The sequence below is a fragment of the Myotis lucifugus genome, unplaced genomic scaffold (genome assembly GCF_000147115.1).
Source record: "Myotis lucifugus unplaced genomic scaffold, Myoluc2.0 scaffold_57, whole genome shotgun sequence".
In the NCBI taxonomy this organism is placed as follows: domain Eukaryota; kingdom Metazoa; phylum Chordata; class Mammalia; order Chiroptera; family Vespertilionidae; genus Myotis; species Myotis lucifugus.
Window position 1 is genome coordinate 2764876 of NW_005871105.1, and position 15713 is coordinate 2780588.

The following is a 15713-nucleotide window of genomic DNA, read 5'->3' on the forward strand; positions in this document are numbered from 1 at the left end:
TTGTTTCCTCATCTAGAAAAACTGAGTCACAGTATGGGGCTATTTCACACGGTTATTGTGGGGAATTATATTTTCATGTACTTATTAATACTCAGTTTTCCACCAACCAAGATTTTTATCTGCTGATCACAGATATCATACAAAAATGGTGAAATAAAATTAAGGAATCAGAAACAAGGAACTTAAACACAATAGTAGAGCATGAAGACTACGTTAGGAAAAATGTTCAGGTGTTGGGGGTGGAGTGGCTACTTAGTTTCTGTAATTAAGCTTTAAATATAAGTCAGATTCTTGAAAGTTCAAGGTTAAGGGTCAGTTACATGATCAGAGAAAAAAATAAGGGTCCTAAGAAATGACATATGGAACTTGAATGTCTCTCTGTGTCCTCACATGGTGGAGGGAACAAGGGAGCTCTGGGGGTCTCTTTTATCAAAGGGCACTAATCCCATTCATGAGGGCTCCATCCTCATGACCTCAGTACCTCCCAAAGGCCCTACCTCCTAATATTATCACTTAGGATTTATTTTTTATTTGTTTAGAATTAATTTTTTTAAATTTATTGATTTGAGAGAAAGAGAGAGAGCAGGAGAGAAATGTTGATTTGTTGTTCCACTTATTGATACATTCATTGGTTGATTCTTATATGGGCCCTGACCCAGGATCAAACCCAAAACCTTGGCGTAATGGGACAACGCTCTAACCGACTGAGTTACCCAGCCAGGGTGCACCACATAGGATTTGGACACATGAATGTTAACACATTCAGTCTATGGCAGTGGCAGATTCCTCTGCTCAGCAGTGGGGTGGTTCTGATCATGGAAAACTGAAATCTTTTTTTCAATAAAAAAATCAACTTTTTTTTAAGTTGCCTTTTTTGAACAAAGTTAAATCCCTTGAGTAGGAGGGATGAGGAAATGGTTAGCGAGCTGACATAAGCCACAGAAGGAAGCCATGAGGAGTTTATCTGCATCGGCTGGGCACTTGGCCTCTGGTCAGTAGCCCATTATGCTCCCTTCCCCCTTTCCTGGCAGATTTCCTCAGCCCCCACCCCTGGGCCTTAACAGACTTGCCTGCCTCTCATTCTGGAATCGAGTTTCTTGACGGGAGAGGTTCTTTTTGTCTTTTATCTCAGTATCTCCAATTCTGAGCAGATTCTTAGCTCCAAGGGGGCAGAGAATCCCTTCTGTTATTTCCTGTACCTCCTGCTCAGTCTCTAATAAATATCTGCTGCATGAATAAATACATTACCCAGCAAATTGTAGGCACTTAATAAGTATTTGTTCAATTAAGGAATTGTGCTTAAAAGTAAATCATATTTTATGCAATCTGGGAGTTAAGTATATTGAGAAACATTTAATAAATCTTATATAAAGTGACTCTTATCTACTTAAAATCTCTAGTCCTCTCTTTAGGCTTCTGATTATACAAATAGTACATGTTTCTTGCAGAAAATGGGGAAAACAGAAGAAAATAAAAATGATAGAGAATTCTCCCATATAAAATTAAGAACTGTTAATATAGTCTTAATGGCACACACAATTTTTTATTCTGCCTTTTACTTACTTGTGAATATTTTTCTACATTGATGTGCCTTCATTTCACCTAGCTATTTTTCTTATTATTTCTAATATAGGTTGGTTTCGATTGTTCATTATTATAAATAATATTAAAATGAAAACTTTGAATCAAAGTTTCTATCTGCATTTCTGATGGTGTGCTTAGACTAGATTCCTAAAAATCTTCTCCCAAGTCATTCATGACAATATATTCAAGAAAACACTGGTACTTTCTGCCTTTTGGTAGTGACTCCGGAAGGAGGTCAACATGGTTACCAGCTATTAGTTTGCTAATTGTCCTTATTTGAAGCCAGTGACCCAATAGTTTCTACTACTCTAGCCTTGTGACCACCTCAAGATTGCATTGTTGTCTCAGCCAGGTTGATAATGGCCCACCCCCTCCAGGGTAGCCTGAGTAATGCTGGACGCTTCCGTGACATCCAAAGAAGGTTTTGAAAAAGCCGAGATTGATGGAGTCCATTTGGAGTGTGCTCTTTAGGTGGAAAGGATAAGAGGCAAGTGCATTTTTATGATGGCTTTCAGTCATCCTGAACACCTATTGACCCAACCAACCCCTTGAGTTTATGCCCCTCATAACCCTCTGAAGAGCACTCTGGACTATACAGACTCAAGGGCATGCTGATTCTCTACACACAGGCTGCGACAGCCGGCCCTCTTTTCTTCTTTCTGCCTAAAATACCTCATTAGAAGAGGAGATAAGTACCCTTTAGCCCCATATGTTACATCAGCAATGCGGCCTCCACTGCAGGAGGGATGGCTTACCTTGACACTCCAGAGGTAGTGCTTTCCAGCTGTGACCTAAGTGGCTACAGATTTGAAACAGGGCTGCAAAGAAATTGCCACAAGGCTAAAGACAGAGCTGGTCCTGGTCACCAGCTCCGCGTGCCCCAAGGAGGCTGCCGTGTAAATCCCTGTGGCCGCTGCCCCACCAGCTCCAGCGGCTCCTGGGAGAGGCCGAGTGTCTGCAGGTGAAGCCACAGCTGAGAGGACAGGATGGCGCTCGAGATGGTCATGTGGCCCGGAAGGGGGTCAAGAGGGTCAGGATGCCAACGTGCCCACTTCTGTTTAGAAAACGTGTGGGTTACAGTTCCCCGGGAGAAGAAAGGACATCCTTGAAAACCAGGGGAAATCGCAGTCATGTGTGGGAAAGCTGCGTATCTCAGGTATGAGATAAGCGCAGAGCCAAGCAGAGGGCGAGAAGAGCAGTGAGGGGTGGGGTGGGGGTGGGGGTGCAGGTAACTATTAATGGGCCCAAGTTCATAGGCAACTAGTTATTCTGCTACCCCGAGAGTTCTGTTTCAGAACAAAAGACACATTTGGTCAGGAAGTAGATGACAGGCAGGATTAAAGCAGACGTTTATTAATTAATAGCATAAACTTTAAATAAGTGAGACACACACTTAACTGCAGCCCAAACACTGTGGTTTAAATAATATTACATGGCCAACAACCGTTGCCAATATATTTTTACAAGGCTGTTAAGTACTGCCAACACTCTGATGTTGAGCCAAATTGCTCTGGAATATCGTGGTGCAAAGCACAACCCTGTGTTTTTGTGAAAGACTCGGGATACCAAGGGAATAATCCATATAGCTCATGAATGTGTGGTGGGTGCCAGAAGGTATGGGTGAGAGCCACCCCTCAAAACTGAGGTTCTCACCTCCATGCCTGTGATGGAATGGGGGGGGGGGTATATTTAGAGTGAGAGGGACATCTGATTAGGAAGCAGGGGAGGCAAGACCTGGGATTTGTCTTTAAAAACCCTAAAGATAGCCCTGGCCAGTTGGCTCAGTGGATAGAGCGTCGGCTGCGGACTGAAGTGTCCCAGGTTCAATTCTGGTCAAGGGCACCTGCCTGGGTTGCGGGCTCGATCTCCAGTAGAGGGTATGCAGGAGGCAGCCCATCAATGATTCTCTCTCATCATTGACGTTTCTCTCTCTCTCCCTCTCCCATTCTCTCTGAAATCAATAAAAATATATTTAAAAAAGCAACAACCCAAGGGTACATCTCATAACTGACTGGGAACTTCTCCTGACTTAACCTTTGCCTCAGCATGTGGTGCCCTAAAAGTGCCAGTGCTCTCTTCCAAGAGCAGATCTCAGCTCTGGCTGGAGCTCAGCTTGCAGATGCTTGGAGCAGGTCTCCCTGAGATCATCACCGTCAAAGCAGGCCCCGCATCCATCCAGTGCTCGCTGCATCTGCGGGCGGCCAGGCCTGCCGCCTGCCTTCACAGACCCTCCTGGCCAGGGCTGCTTCCCCGCACGCCCAGTGCGACTTCCTTCCTGCCGTTCCTCTTAATTTCCTGACATTTAGCCAAATTGCATGATTAGTGAGCTATGGTTCAGTATGTACTTCAGAATCAGGAGATGCAGAGGCCTGGGAGTTTGGCTGAGATTTAACTGGTCCCGAAGCCAGAGGAGAGCTGGGAGTGTGCTGAGGGGGCAGATGGGTTGCTCGGAGGTTCTCCGCACAGTTGGCTCTGGCCTGGCCGTGTATTGGGATCTCCCATGGGGCTGGTGGAGATGGGCAGATGCGTGCTGGGGGAAGGCGCTGAGTTACTGCGGAACAGCAACTACACAGACCATCAACAGAGGCATCTAACACTTGCCAAGGAGCCTGGGGCAAGTGTGCCATAACTATTTACTCAATAAAGAAATCAACGATTTCACCGCAGATAACACTGTGAGAGAGGGAAGGAGGAAGTCTTTTTTTTTATACTAAGAAGTGTAGATAACTAGGTTTTTTTAAATTTTATTTATTTTTTCCTGGGAGTAATCACCCTTCCCACCCCAACCTCCACCCTTTGAATGAAGGATGATATGGAATATGGAACAGAGGCACACTGATCTTTTTGTTTCCTCCCCTGCAGTTTCTCTGCCATCAAAACTAAGCCACGACGAGTGGGAAAGAAGGGAAAAGGAGAGGAGAATGTTCTTTTTTTGGGGGGTGGACATAAATAATGAGAGGAGAGGGGACATGAAGTGGGGGGCAAGGGGTCCGCTGTGAGTGTCCATCTGTTGCGGTGAGGTGAGGGGGAGCAACAGCTTGAGGGGCAGACTTGTCAAGTACCGGTGGAGCCTGGAGCCCTCCTCACTGTCCCCGTCCCCTCCCCAGCTCAGCTCAGGGTCCTGAAATGTCTCCTGGGTCACTGTGGTTGGAAGCTGAAAAGGCAAAATAAAAGCACAAGAATGAATGGCGCCAAAACAGTGCAGGCTGAGCTTGCCGTCTGCGAGTTTTCAGAGTGACTTGCTTCCAACCTCCCCTCCAGAGGCGGCTGACACTGTTTTCATAGGCAGAGCTTCCCATAGCCTGGCCGCCTTCCCTGGCTGCCAGAAATGGAGCACGGGCTCAAGGAGCTTCCCCAGAGATCCGATCCGTTCAGGAAGAACGTTCTCTGTGGCTGCCCAGGGCCCGGGCAGCCCTGGCTCCCGGGATGCCTTGAGCGTGCGACCGGCTGTGTGGAGGAGGCCTCCTGAGGGCTGTGCAACTGCACTTCCAGCAACATCAGCCCAGCGCATGCAACCTTCCATGACCCGAATTTCCTAATGGATCATTTCTTAATGGAGGAGCCTAAGTTTTTCTTCCTTGCTTTCAACACCCTCCTTAATCTGACCCCACCCTGCTTATGCAACTTGTTTTGTCCTCAACATCTCATCCTCAGTCTGGTTGCCCCGTTGGCTTATTTGTAAGTTCCACATCTTTCATAGAATCTTCCAGGTCTCCTGGCTCTCCTCCTTTCAGACCCCCGGTGGTGCTTATCACACGTTAGTTATGCACGCGCTCCCAAAGCTCACCCAGGTCGCCCTTGTGTGGGTTTTGTTCCCCCCAACTCATTTACCAACGCAAAGAGGTCGGAGTCACTGCCCGATTCTCCCTGTTGGAGCCCTATGTTGGTAAATGCAGATAAGGCGAGTTTTCCCTGGGGTTCAGGTCTTGGGTCTCCTACCTGGGACGAGCGCTTTTAGCTGCGACCTGCTATGCAACAGGGAGGGACAGCTAGTTCTTGGAAGGGTAGGAGGAATGGAGCAACTGCTGGCTGACAACTAGGTTGGACAATTCCTGGAAGTCGAATGCACACATGTGGAACAGGTTCGTTGGCTACGAGGGCTCCTGACCCTTTTTTTCTTTTGGTTAATCCTCACTTGAGGATTTTTTTCCCCCTATTGATTTTTAGAGAGAGTGGAAGCAAGCGGGGGGGGGGGGGGGGGCGGGGGGAGAGAGATATGTGTTGCCTCCTGCACACGCCTGGACCCAAGCTGAGATCGGGCCTGAAACCCATGTACATGCCCTTGACTGGGAATTGAAGCCGGACCCTTCAGTCCTCAGGTTGATGCTCTAACCACTGAGCAACTGGCCAGGGCTATCCCCCCCCCTTTTTTTTTAAAAATATTTTATTGATTTTTTACAGAGAGGAAGGGAGAGGGGCAGAGAGTTAGAAACATCGATGAGAGAGAAACATCGATCAGCTGCCTCCTGCACACTCCCCACTGGGGATGTGCCCACAACCAAGGTACATGCCCTTGACCGGAATTGAACCTGGGACCCTTGAGTCCACAAGGGCTATCCCTTCTTTTCATTTCTCTTCTCCCTTCAGACTAGCTATAGGTTGGGGCTGGGAAAGAAACCACAGCCGGTGGTCCTGCTGGGGAGGGGTCCACCCCTCCTCACCATGTTGGGCTCCTGCCTGAGTGGGAAGGTTCTGTGTGAAGGCAAGAGCATTTGCCACAGAAATTGTGCTTCTGGAATTCTGGCTGCCGTAGACACCCATCTAAGCGCCTGTACCTCTGAGGCAGGAAGGCGAGCCTCCTCTCTCTGCCTGTCTGCACTCCACTTCCTCTTGTTGGCCGAAAGAGAAGTGGGGGAATCCCAGCCAGAGCAGTTGCAACAGCTTCTGCTACCTCCAAGGCGGGGACAGCCCTTCAGATTCCCCTGGCTAAGCAGTCCTCCCTCGGGAACGCCCCCACCTGCTTTTCCTTCCCCAGTGTGGTGTGCCCTCCTCCTTCCCAAGAGCCTGCTGATTCGCATCCATGTCATTCCTTAAAGAAGGTGGGACTCTTAGCTCTGCCCAGGGACACACATCCAGGGGCCCACATGACACTGGGCAGCAGGGTAAGACCCTTCCCCCCAGTTTAGGGACTGGCCAACCCTGGGGTATAGGAGGGGGGAGGGGGCAGGGGATGAGAAGGAAATCCCCTTGAGAACCAAAGATCCTCCATCTCAGACTCTTTCCTTTGACCTTGGGTCCTAGGTCGCAGTGTCCACTTGCTGCCAAGGACGGTGGGGGCCATGAACTTGGACTGACGGCTGGGGGGTGGGGTGTTGGGGAGAGTGGAGGGATCAAATTTGTGAATATATATATATATATATATATATAGTCATGTCCACAAAACAATGAGGGCTGAGATGAGGTGACTTGTTCCTGACAGTGGTCTCCACAGCCCCTTCTGCAGTCCTTCTCTCAGTCATGCCCTCCCTCACGCCATTCCTGTCCCCTCACTGTTCCTCAGCCGTCCCCACCACTTCCCCAAGCCCCACAAGCTCTTAAGTCCTTTGCTCCAGCCAGTCCCTCTGCCTGGGACATGCTTCACTTGGATAACCCCAATGGTTCCTTGGCTAATTCCTCACATCCTCGTGCCTTCACTCCAATCTGTTCTCAGTGAGGTGCACCCTGACCACCTGCCTTCATATATACTGTGTACATGCTTCCAAGCACTCTGATTGTCTTACCCCATTCCATGTTTACATTTTCCTATAGTTCTCATCTTCTAGCATTTGTGCAATTTCCTCATTTGTGAAGACTTTTTTGTCTTCTGCTAGAATATAAGCTGCCCAGGAAAAGGGGGTGAGGACCCTTTGCTCTCTGCTGTCTCCAAAGCACTTGGGATAGTGATTGACACATGGTAGGCACTCCATCAATAGCTAAGACATCAATGTAATGAAAGGTGACCCTAGCGTCGATCCAGCAAGAGGCAGAGCTGGATTTGAATTCCAAAGCTGGTCATCCTGCGTCCCCACCTCAGAACCCATGGCCTGTCCGGGTGGAGAGCACATTAGTGGCTGCTCAAGAGATGCCTGTTAATTAGATTTCCCCATCAGACCGCTCCCTCCCAGCACAGATACTAGAGCTCTGTGTGCGAACACAGGGCCTTGCCTCGTTTTTCCTGGGTGACAGGTTTGCTGGCATCCTGCACGTGCTGATGAGGTGGCACGTCCCTGGTCACAGAGCACTAAGCTTTATGGTCCCTGGGAGTGTCCGGAATGAACCCTCTTTGAAAACAACATAAGCTGTTGGCCCATGCTGAGTGCTTAAGACCATATGCTTGTGAACTCTCCAAGCAGACACCTGTCACATCCAGAATTGGCTCCCGGCCTTGCTCGAAGGATTGGCTCTCTAGGAAATGATGGAGGAACACAGCTGGGGCTTGTAAGGCATGAGCTGGAGGTGCCAGGGCAGGACAGAGCCTGAGAGGGTCTGAGGGGAAGCCCGTGGAGCAGGGACTCCAGGCATTCATGACCTGGGTGGCTGCTCTCTGGGCAGAAATGCAGCTGAGCCCCTGAGGGTTGGGTTGCTGCAGTGGTTTTGGCATTTTTGTTTCTAATTAGGATCTAAAAATGGATCTTAGTTCCTGTGAAGAAACTCCATAATGTGAGGGCAGAATTGGGCCAACTGGGTCCTCCGGCTTTGAGGATGCAAACATTTCACTGCTTCTCCCACAATCAGGTCCCTCAGGACAGACCCTCTCTTGGACTCTCGCTCACCTGACCCTTTTACTTGTTATGCTTGTGGTTCTGGTTTCTGTTTTGTTTTTCTTGTTTTTGTTCCTGTTATTAGCTGACCTTGTTTATGTTGGAATTAAGGACAATTTTCATCCTAATCTCAACATCTTGGTAATAGAAAGTTACACATTATATGGATTCTGGGTGAAAGGGAACAGTTATATTAGGCTCATATGTACTGGCTCACTGAGTGTATTTCTAGACTATCCCCGGAATTAATGTTTTAATGAACACTCCAACTGCTCAGGAATACCATCCTGGAACATATTAACCTAGAGAGCAGCCAGTTAAGCTGGTATTTGGTCAACAACAAGCATTTCTTCCCCACAAAAGACTGTAATGGGATTAATTTAACATTTCCGAGCTTGTGGCATCTATTTTGACATAAATCTTTATACAGAGTTCGATTACACATATAACTATAAAACAGGATTTGGGGAAATATTTTGATGAGGAAAATCAGAACACAAACACAAATCAGGCCTTGGCTGATGACTTACAAGAAAACCAATGCATGTTCTGGGAATAGCACTTGGAGGTTGGGGGGCTGGATAAGAAAGGTGAAAGGATTAAACAACAAATAAAATAAATTCATAGACACATACAACAGTATGGTGATTACCAGAGTGCAAGAGGCTTAGGGGAGGTAGAAGAAGGTAAAGGGGATAAATAGTGACAGAAGGAGACTTGACTTTGGGTGGTGAATACAGAATACAATATACAGATGATGTATTATAGAATTATACACCTGAAATCTACATAATTTTATTCCAACTAGGGGCTCAGTGCACAAATTTGTGCACTTTGAAAGGAACAGTGGGTTGTGAGGCTGCGGTGGGCACAGGGGCAGGTTTACACCCAGCCCCTCCTGCTGCGGCCCCTGGTCCCCTGTCTGCCAGCAGCCCTGCTCCCACCGCCACTCCCATGCGCTGACGGTGCTGGCCCCGCTCACACCTGCTGATGGCGCGGAGTCATTGGGGCCAGCACTGTCAGTGGGTGTGAGCTGCGGCTGCTGCCCCGATTGCCCCTCAGGAGCAGGGGGAGGTGGAGAAGCCCTGAGGGGCAATTGGGGCCAGCAGCCACCACTCGCACCCACTGATGGCGCCGAGTGATCAGGACCGGTGCTGGGTGTCAGCAGCGGGTGCGAGCAGTTGGCGGGACCGCAGCGTGTGGGAACAAAGAATTTTCAGTAACCACCAGAGGCTCACCCTGATGACAGCGACCAATGCCCTGCCTTGGTCTGGCACCCCCGCTCACCTGCTCCACCATCCCGCTGCAGCTGACGCCCACCATGTCCTGCGCGCGTCCCCCTGGTGGCCAGTGCACGTCTTAGTGACCAGTTCGGTTGTTCCACCATTCGGTCTATTTGCATATTAGCCTTTTATTATATAGGATGTCACCACAATAAATTCAATAATTAAAAAAAATGAGCTTAATGAAAAGAAACTACCTCTATATGACTTCCCATTGCAAGATGCTGGTGTCGGCAGATAATCTCAGTACTTGCAATGAGCATGGCATTGTTTTAGTTCATTCTGGGTGATTTAGTTTTGCTCCCAATGGTTATACATTTTCTTCACGAGTTGCTTTGTAACAGAAGATCTCAAAGTATGTTGTAGGATTCAGATTGTCACTGTTTGTTTACCTAACAAATAAATACAACAAATCTCTTAATCAGCACCCTGGTGACTTGAGAGAATATGCATAGTTTCCCAGAGTGGGTAGCTTGCCAGGATGCAGTGTGCCCCTGGCCCAGACTGCCTGGTATAGCAGAAAATGTAGAGTGTCACACATAGTAGCAACTTCCTTTGATATATGTGCATCTCGGTATTCTAGTAAGAACTACCAAATGAATAAAAAAAAGAGTTCACCTCTTCACCTTACATTAAGAAGGATCACAGAGGGGAAATGAGCCATTTTAGCAGAATTCTCTAGATCCAAGCAGTGCAACAAACCTACATTTGGATAGCTCTGAGGTTAACTGAACCAACTATATTTGTTAACTGTAGCATCTAAACATGACCTTTCCATTTTCATAGTCCAAAATACCTCTTTATTCCTGTTTCTTATGATTTATTTTAAAAATTACCACATGCCTACACTCTAGTTTTATAGGACAGGTAGTTTTGGGTGAGTGCATTCTGTAAAAAAACAACAACAAAAACCCCACTTCTCTGCAGTTCTCTGATGGGCTTGCACCTGACTGTAACTCCAACAGAGGTCTTGCCAAAAGCAATCCAATTCTGACCTGAATTAGTCATTTTATTAATTACATTTTAAGCAAGCCGATTACTTGTTTGACTGATTTCTTGTTATAAACCATTAAAGTTCATTAATATTCGGAATTATATCCTACTTCCTGCACCATATATTGGAAATAACACCAGTCACCACTATGCCGGATTGGTTCCGAAGGATCCCGGCTGCAACCTCACTCTCATGTATGACTTCGGAAGTAGTAACCACCCAAGAATAATTTCTGAGCTGGCTAATTCTTTCTTTTCCCCTTGTGCCTTCTGTTATGAAGAGCCCTTAGGAGTGTTGTCTAAATGAAATTCTTAGAGTTGGGCGGAAAATAACTTATGAAAGGGATAACTTTGTCCTAGCACAGTGGTTCTCAACCTTGGCTGCACATTAGAATCACCTGGGAATTCTGTTTCTTTGTTATGGGGTGGGGCCACAACATTAGTAACAAAGAAACAGAATTTCCGGAGGATGAGGCCCAGAAATCAGGATTTTAAAAAGATTCCCAGGTGATTTTAATGTGCAGCCAAAGTTGAGAACCACTGTCCTAGCATATGGTTTATAGATAGCGAGAGTTTGGCTTACCATTTGGGAAGGTGGGGTAGGGAATGGGAGGAACTGGGAACTGGAGAAACAGACTGAGAGGAGTAGGGAGAGAAACGATGTGTACTTCCCACTTGGAAAAATAGAATCTTAGCTCAGTAAAATTAAATTTGAACCAGTGCATTCATGCAAAATCTTCCATAAAGAAAGATCTCTCGATACAGACACATCTGTTGAATGCCTGAAAGAGGGAGTACCTTCTATTGAGATGGATTGAACTTAGAAGGAAAAAGAACAAAAATTATATTCATACTGTCTTAGTCCATTCAGGCTGCTTAACAGACTCTCATAGACCAGGTGGCTTATGAACAACCTCTCACAGTTCTGGAGATTGGGAAGTTTAGGGTCAAGGTGCTGGCACATTCAGTTTCTTGTGAGGGCCCTATTCTTGGTTCATAGACTTTGTGCTATGTCCTCACATGGTGAAACAGGTGAGGACGCTCTGTGGGGTCTCTTTTATGAGGGCACTAATCCCATTCATGAGGGCTCCACCCTCATGACCTAAACACCTCCCCAAATCCCCACCTCCAAATACCATCACCTTGGGAATTAGGTTTCAACATATCAATTTTTGAGGGGGGCTGTCACAAATATTTAGTCTATAGCACATACTCATTTATTAGATGCTTATTTTATACTATGAGCTAGAGTCAAGTATTAACAGGCATCATTATAATATATTTCTATGAAAAGAAAAATATAACTTACATATTCTTTTCCAGCCAATCGATTTTGGATTTTAAGGTTGTTCTAGTTTGTCCTTGTACTGAAAACTTGTTCCCTCCAATCTCTTAAATTGGATATTATGGTTATTTCAACTTTTGAAATAACACAGAGTAGCAACAGCTAGCTGAAAATAAATGATCAAAGACGAGAAAAGCTCCACTCCCATTCCTGTAAAAATGACAAAATGCTTAAATTCTGGACCCACAAAGTATTGCAAAACAACCTCATTCCACAACAAAGTTATCAAACTTGGCAACAGTGACTGGGGATATTAATTTCTGACCGAATTGTAGTGTAGACCAGCTTATACTTATTTAATCTGTAAAGTCAAATTGCTTTTGACAGGTTATTTTGTACTAAATCACTAGTAGAGAGAGAGAGAGAGAGAGGGACTGGCAGCAAATAAATGCAGTAAAATGTAATAAGTACACCTGTTGAAGCTTATGCAAGCTGCTAACAGAGCAAAAAGAAGAAGACAGGGAAAGGTTCAGAGATGACATTTCAACTGGGCTTAGAAGGGTAGGCTTTGTCATTTAAACCCAGAGAGGAATACAAAACATGATGACTGAAAATGTCTTCTCTCTGAGTGGTTAAAAACACATACCACAGGGTTCTTGTGCTGATGAGTAATACTATTAAACTAATAGAGTCAGAATCTTTAAAAAAAAAAAAAGAAGCATAAGTTCTATCCCTTGCCTGATCATTTAGCTTTCATCATTTTTATGCTCCACTAAGTAGGATATTAAACCAGGCGGATGCATTTGGGTTGGCAGATAAAGGCTTAGAAAGTGCTAATATCAGTCATGTGAACATTTGGAGTTAAAATCATTTGTGATCCAAGGCAGGTTGGCCAAGGTTTAATCACTGACATCTAAAGAGGATCGTTTTGACGGCCATGCCTTTGGCAGGGTTTATTTGAGGCCTACCTGTCTTTCTATCCTCTGACAGCAACCAAGTCCTTCATGGAGCCACAGACTTCCTTCTCTCAAGCCTACCCTTTTACTGAAAGCACCTGTTAAACTTTTTTGAACTTTCATGGATGGGCAGATGTGGCTTCTCACTAGTGAGTTCAATACTGAGATATGAAGGCTCAAAACTATGTCAAATATATTTGCTGTGTAGCTCAGGGATGATGCATCGATCACTGCACTCAAGGCTCTCTGTCAGTTCTAGGATCTGGTAGTCTTGAGGCTTGTTTTTTTTCAATAAAGATGTCAAGCTAAGCAGAGGTCCTAAATGACGGGTCTAGCTATTGTCACTTTTGCCAGTAATTCACCTACTTTCTTTCATAAATGTTACTCCTCAGCTTGGCTCTGTGTCTCAGGGAACTACATTTCCCAGACTCCCTTGCCCTGTTTTCTGTCATCTTGACCAATGGGAGGCATTTATGGAAGATTGGAAAGTAGGAGACAGAAAAACCAGGGCATTTCTCCCATTGGTTGTGCTTTTAGTGGTGTTTCAAACAGCAGCTACCATCACCTTCATGATTCTACCTTCTGTTGGACTATTTCTCCCCTCCTGATCCCAGTTCTTGCTGGCCAGTCCTCCATTGTAGACCTAGTTCATGCTCTGGCCATTTCTGGTCTCTGGTAACATTACCTCCACCTTGTGTCTTTCTAACTCAGGCCCCAGACGGTGGCATTCTGCAGCTGCTGATTTCTGACTTTCCATGAGATTCACCATCCCTCTGGCTTCTCAGCTCTCCTATCACTTATGCAATGAAGTTCCTGTGTTAAATTTATTCTTTTTGAGACAATGATACACCACTTGTAATAATCACAAAGACAATGACCACAAAAGAACACACACACACAACAAATTAGTTCACAATGTGATGCCTGCTTCTGAGGCTTCTATCTAGGAATCTCGGTATCTTAACCATCAGGCTCACAGAGAAAGCAGGGTTTCCCTGTCTTCCCTTTGAGATGTGGGCACAGCAGTAGTTAATCAAAGGTCCCAGGGCAGTTCCTAATGTGTACTGGGGAGCAGCCAAGTGACCTCTGCCCAGCGGAGTCGTAGTTGGCACTTGGTCTTGGATTTCCATCTCAGGAGGAAAAATACAATCTCATTGCCAAATGGATTTCTTTTCCTGCTTCTAGCTCTTAATAGAAATATCATGGGCAAAAAAATAATATAACATATTTGCAGGGTTGGGGAAGGAAATGCATGTCTCGGTTTTCCCTTTACAGTCTTTATTCTAAAATAGAATAAAACATTTACTTTAGAGAGTATTCATGAATCATTTTAAACAAAAACTCTTCTACAGTTAATCAATAGATAAAGACTCTTGAGAAGTCTTCGCTCCTGCCTGGACGTGCTGAAACTCCTATTTAAAGAATGAGCTGTGTACACGAGCCAAGAATGCTTTCTGGCTTGGCAGTCTTTTCTGATCTTTGGGAGAGGTTAAAAGCCCAGATATGCAATGTGGAAATTTTGAAACTTCTCCTTAATGCAGTCCTCATTATGTGAAGGGGACCAGAAAGAAGAAAGCAATCTCTCCTCTACTTTTTCATAGCTGCAAAATAAATCTAAGCTCTTGTTCGAATTTGCGATGTTTATTTACCTTTTAATCACGGTTTTGACATTCTATATGGTTTTTATCTAGTCTTTAATGGAATCCTGCCTGTTGATTTATAATTGTGACAAATGTCACTTTCAGATTTTTCAGGGACTGATTCATCGCCCTGGGAGCCTTTGTTTTTCCTCCCTGTCTGCTCATTTATATCAGCACCTCCCCTAGATGCCAGAGACAAGAAGATAAGGTGGGGGAGGGTGAACGTTCTAATCAGTCATTTTTGTCACCTGTAGGAATGCTTGAAGAAAGGCCCCCTGAGAAAAGGAAGCTGAACTTATCAGAAAGAACACCACGATATAAATAACAATGGATTTGCTTTAGCCCCAGAACCCTTTGTCCTATGACTAGAGGATTACAAAAGGGCTGCCATCACCACAGAGGAGTTATATGTTGTTGACATCACTGAGTGTCCCTCAAGTGTTTCATTGACCAGACGCCAGCCCCTGATGTGTGAGTGTGCCAGTGAGCAGTCTTCATCTGTGATGGATAGAGTAAGCAAGCAAACAAACAAACAACTCACCCCCCACAAACACAACAAGCCAAACCCCAGCGGCCCTGAGAGGAGCTGATGTGTCTGTTGATTTTACCAACAGCGTGGAGTCCAGAAGCAATTACAATGGAGGGACCCAGCTCGGGCTCCTGGGGTTTTCCCTGAGACAGATGATATATTATGAACATATTAAAGGATGACAAGTGGCCTATTTTCGGTGAGTTTGCTTTTGCAAGGACAGTGATGAGAATTTTCTAATGACAGCTCATAATTAGGCATCTCGCAGTTAAGGTAAACACTGGATTACCCCCTGAATATAAGCTCTGCATTCCACTGTGCAGGTAGCTGCACCACTGAGTTAGCAGGGCTGGCGGGGGCTGTGTTCTCTTGCAGGAAAACTTAAGGTGAAAACTGTTTATATTTTTTGAAGAAAAGTTTACAACTTTTTCTCCATTTCTTAACAATTTGTTCACCCTTTATCGAATGATTTCTGAGTGCCTCCTAAATATAGGATAAAAGGATACAATTGGGTTGAAACAAATATGTGCCCGATGCCGTATTACGTCCTGTATTTATATGAATGACTAAGTCATAGCACCTTCCTTTTTTCTAGTCTTCAGCTCCATGAAAACAAGAAGAAAATCTTGCTCCCTGCTGAATCCCTAGGGTAGTGTCCAGAGCATTCTTGGAGCTTAATAAATTTTTGTGATAGAATGAATAA